Here is a 5,349-nt window from a genome sequence, read left to right on the forward strand (position 1 = left end):
CCCTCCCCTCTCTTTTAACTCATTTCAGACAGAGGTAGAGGCATGCAAACAGCTTTCCCATCTCAGATGCTCACACTGAAGAGGAGCCCTGGTTTGCAAGGCAGTGCCCATGCAGCACAGGTTCCCCAGCTGTGGTATGCAAACCATCTCCGGGCTGCACACGGAGGCACAGACAACTGGAGGATGCGCCATCAACCTGTATCCAGACAAACAAAGTCAGACCAGAACAGCCTCAGAAAGGCATGCATATTAAATGGAGATTTAAAGGGTATAAAAATAATCTGTTTGATCTAGGAGTGATGTTTATATTATTTTCTGTGCTCACTACAAACAGATATGATTAAAAATGTCATCTGCTGTAATTGTGATCCCATCTCCTCCTGTCTCAGCAGCAAGTACACAAGATCCAAAGCTCTCCTGGCCATGAAGCAGTTGCACATAGTTCTGCTTTCCTGAAGACACATCTTCAGCGTGGCCAAATTCCACCAACTCAGAAAAGTAAGCAGACTTATACCCCCAAGGACTCAGTCTGCCATAGGTATAGCACTTCCTTGTTCTGCAATTAACACCTCAGCTATAATTGTCACTAATAACCTCCTCTTGATAGCTGCGTTGTTTTTTTTTCCTCCAGGTTTTATAAAGCCTATACAACACGTTTTGAGAGAAATGTTTTAAACATCTCCATCTTTCCTTCCAGCCATCTTTGGCTTTTAGTTTGGTTTCTCAAGAAAGGGGCAAAAACTGATGATGGCTATCATGCTTCCATTTTGATTGCTGGTCGAATAAGATCTTTTCCAAACACTCAGAAGAGCATCTCAACCAAGGCACGGTGGGATCCCACCACACAACCCCTCACTAAGATGCTACCTCTGCAAGCCTCCCTTTACCAGAGCACTTCCAAGGCAGCTGCCAATCCTGCTGCTTCACAGGGAGCACGCCGCCACAAAGAGATCCTAGCAGGATTAACATAAGTGATATGTAAACACAAACAACCAAACCTGATCTAGGGATGCTCCAAGCACAGTGACGGCCCTCCACCCACACAGCTCCTTGCGTGCGGTATGGGGCCAGTCCTCCCCAGCCCGTGGAAGACAACACCGAGGCGTTGGGACTGCCTGGCTGGTTTAGTGCTCTCATAGCTTTGTGTCCTCGGATGAAAATAAGAAACTGCTGAATCAGCGGTTTCTCCAGGCATGTCTAGGATGATGTTACCTACACATCGGTGAGCCCTGCACGGCAGGGCAGTCTTAAAAACAAAACAACAAAAAACAACCCAAACAAAGGAAAGTTGCTTAGCTCATCAAATTCAGCTTTACAGCACCCAAAGAACTCTAACCTCATTCCTCATCTTTAATTCCTCCCACTCCTTACAATTAAATGACAAAGCCAGGCCTGTTTGCACTGATTTTTGTGATGGCGTAGCGGGGGATCAGGTGGAGCTCCAATCCTTTTATTTGCTCCTGCAAGCTGGACAACACAATTTTCTACACAGGAGGGGAGAGTTAAGAGTAGCCTAAACTGTTATCCCAAATTACAAGATTATATTCCCACTTACATAAACATTTCAAGGTCCCGCTAGTGTAAATATTTACATGCAAAGTTCATTGTAGCATCAAGCTCACTACAGAAGAGATGCCAAATGAGTGTGAAAGCTGAAGAGATACTGAGGGTGTAAGAGGCCCATCAATATGCTGCTTCTAAACCTCCTGAAGGCAGCAGAACTTTTGTTATGCAGAGTAACTGGGATTGGCAGCAAAGAGAAAACTATTTAAGGCAGAAAATGAGACCCACAGTAAGTCACCTGCAGTTTACATCTCAGCAGCCTTAAAGACATGCATAAGCCTGATTTCCACAGGAAAGGGGCAAGCCAGATGAAATCCCACTATTTTATTGCACAAGCAGGACGTTTTGGGAGTTGTCATACCTGTGCAAGCTGCAAAAACACGAGCTACTGGAGACCCCAGTGTGCCCTATGGCCTTGCTGACACAGCCCTCCCCTCTGCTGGCATGAAACCCTTCAGCTTGCAGGCCACCAGCAGAGCACAGGTGGCTGCTCACTGTTGGCCTCATGTGAAAAAACAGCAGGTCCAAGAGGAGCACATTTAACCCCAGATGCTACTTCCGTGGGAACAGCCTCCAAACATCCCACACCTAATGGGTCAGGGGAGGAGGATATCCTTACCTGGCCCCTGTCCCATGCAGAAAGGTTGGAGAGCTGGAGAGCTGGTTGAGCTCTCCGTGCAGAGAATGGCCAACTGAAGGTGGGGTCTCCCATCACACCTCTTACTTCTGCTGCTCCCCAGCTCCTCTGGCTTATAGAGGGCCGGTTCAGCCCCATTTTCAGATGTGCTGAAGTGAACAGTGAGCCATGAACAGGACAAGATGACTCTACCACACAACCAGGCCCTACTGCAGCCCTAACAATCTCAGGAAGCATCCTCTAATTCTCTAAACAGAGCCCTCCCAAGAGGAGGAAGCAGATGGAGAAAGTTATTTTCCCTCCCTGCACACTCAGTCCTTTTATGCCTCTTTTGCCCAGGTGAACTCTGACACAAATTTTCAGGGAGGTTCACCGGATCTGTGATGAAATCTCTGGTTCATGGCACAAGGAAGCAGGGATTTGCCAATAGGGATGCTTGGCGCATTTGCATGCCAAGTGCACTCGTTAAGAGTGGGGCATTTGGAAACACTTAACTCTCTGCCAGCCCAACCCGAGCTGGAAACGCAGAGGAAATATGGGGTCTCCATCAGCAGATCTTCAGCCAACCCACTCCACTGTCAGCTACCAAAGCAACAAATTCCTGCCCATGGCTCCCTAGCTGCTCCAGTGATCCCCAAGGAGCAAAGATACAGATCTTCCCCTCATGAATTTGCTATCAAGATAACCACTGTAGTTAATGAGCAGAGACAAAGTGGATCTTTCTAACACTCTCACCAAATTACAGCTGAAGGAAGCTCCTGATAGCACTGCTTTACTTATTCTGACTTTCTTAGATGTTTATGATAATTGTCTCCTGGGTAATTTGTTTAAATTTGTATGTAAACAAAGAAGAGTTGGTATGCATCTGCTGCCTCACAAAAAGCATGTGTCATTTCTCAAAGGCATTTCTGCCATAGCTTATTCTTTCCATTTTTCCCTACAGAATACTGATCTGGGGGGCAGAATTACAGCAGAATAACTACAGCAAAAGCCAATGCGGAGTCATAGCCCTCTGCAAATCAAATGATTGGTTTTAATGTTTCCTAAAGCGGCCCTCAAGTGAGAATAGCCTTCTGTTCCCCTGTTACTCTGAACGTCTTTGGGCAACCACTCAAGAGGTGTAACTGAACTGCACAGGAGGCCATTGGCCATGCGTACGTGCACCAGCAGAAGATCTCTGCCAAGTACATCCACCTCTTTAAGGTCATTTCACCCAATTCTACTTCTCATCATCTCACCTAGAACTCCATTTCTTTACTGAGGATGTAAATACCCCCCAACTAGAATCCATCCACCTTTCTCTTACACGCTTCAGCTGGAGCATTTATTTTTCTTTCCTCACCTCCAAAGTGTTTTCATTGTGACAAGCTCAGGAAGGAAGAAAAATGGGAACCAAGCACTTGGAAAACTGCAAACTCGTCATTTTCCTGAGAGAAATGCAGAGCAAAGAGCAAGCCAAGCCCACTGCAAGCGGGGCAGCTGGATGTCACAGCTACCCATGCAAAGATACCCACCAACAGGTCTGCTGCTGTTGCTCTGGGTATATTTGAACAGCCCATCCTCAAACACAGCCCATGGGTTCTCCATCACACAACCACCACCCTTATCACAGCCCACCAGGGCTCCTCACCTGTGTGTCATTAGCCAGATTTGAACTCTTGGCTTCAGCTGTTGAATTCCTGCTCTTACTTTCAAATGCTCCTCACCCCAAAACACAACCCTTGTGTTTACTCTCTCATTTCCACCTGCAGTAACGTGAAACAAAGCAACAATCACAGCTTTTGCTGTATCACATTACTCCCTAACAATACCTTCCAGTAATGCTTGATAAGTTCTGTTTACCAAAACTATCTCAAGTAGAATAACACATGGCAATTAATTACTTTTTTTTCATTTCAGTCTCTTAGTCTGGAGAAGGAAAAGGAAAAAAAAACAACACAAAAAAACCCCCTTTACCTATTTAAATAGCATTTGTGTGCCAGGAATGCCTAAAGTCAAGAAAACTTGGGTAAACAAAAGTTTTAAAGTTCTGACTCCTAGCAGTTGTTTTACTAGGAATGCAACCTTCTGTTTTAATAAGTGAGGTAAGTCAAGCTTGCTGTGCTTCTCCTTACAGTAGCTTCATGTGTATATATCATAGAATGGCCTGAATTGAAAAGGACCACAATGATCACCTCGTTTCAACCCCCCTGCTGTGTGCAGGGTCGCCAACAGCAGCCCAGGCTGCCCAGAGCCACATCCAGCCTGGCCTTGAATGCCTCCAGGGATGGGGCATCCACAACCTCCTTGGGCAACCTGTTCCAGTGCCTCACCACCCTCTGGGTGAAAAACTTCTTCCTAAAAATATGTAGGATATCAAATATTTTCATTGGTTTCCAGATACACAATGATGAAGCTTTCTGTGCTGGCCTCTATCCTTGTGGGAATATGAAGAGAAAACCATGCCTCTCTTCTTCATATATTAGTGCCTCATAATACACACCAGATGATCAATAAACTACATAAAGATTAAATCAGACTGACAATCCTTAAAAACCGGCCTCTAAGCAGAAACAATTGTTTTAAAGACTGTGGCGTCTGGAGCATTAAACTCACGTGCTGCCATGCTATTAATCTCTTTGTTGGAAGCCGGTTGATTTCCCCTGCCTGCATCTGTCAATTAAACATTCAGCATTGCAGCCAGCTCCAACGGTGGATGTTTTGGCGTGCAAAACACCTCTCGGAGACGGCCTGCTGGCAGTTCCCGTGCATGCCGGTGCCACTTCCAAAAGCCAAGCGGGGGGAGTTTCTTCCAAACTCCACCGGTGTGACCAGGGGATGCCCGCGAGCGCTTCAAAGCAAAGCCTTTAAACCGACACCGCGCGAGGAAAGCCGGACCCGCTGCTACAGCACGGAGATGGAGCTGAGAGGGGAAAAAGTTCCCCCTCTTTCCGCAACGCGGAGAGCAGCGCACTGCCTCCACCTGGAGCTGCAGCGCTGAGCCGCGGGCCGGGGGCCGCTCCCGGGGCACCCCGAGCCCGTATGGCTGCGCCTCCCACCCCCCACAAAGCCGTCCTTTACTTTGCAAGAGAGGAGAACAGCGGCGAGGAGGGGGGAAAAGATAAGTAACTAAAAGTAACTAAGAGAACGATACGAAGAGAAACAGAAAA

This window comes from Meleagris gallopavo, chromosome 10 (assembly GCF_000146605.3).
Source record: "Meleagris gallopavo isolate NT-WF06-2002-E0010 breed Aviagen turkey brand Nicholas breeding stock chromosome 10, Turkey_5.1, whole genome shotgun sequence".
Taxonomy (NCBI): domain Eukaryota; kingdom Metazoa; phylum Chordata; class Aves; order Galliformes; family Phasianidae; genus Meleagris; species Meleagris gallopavo.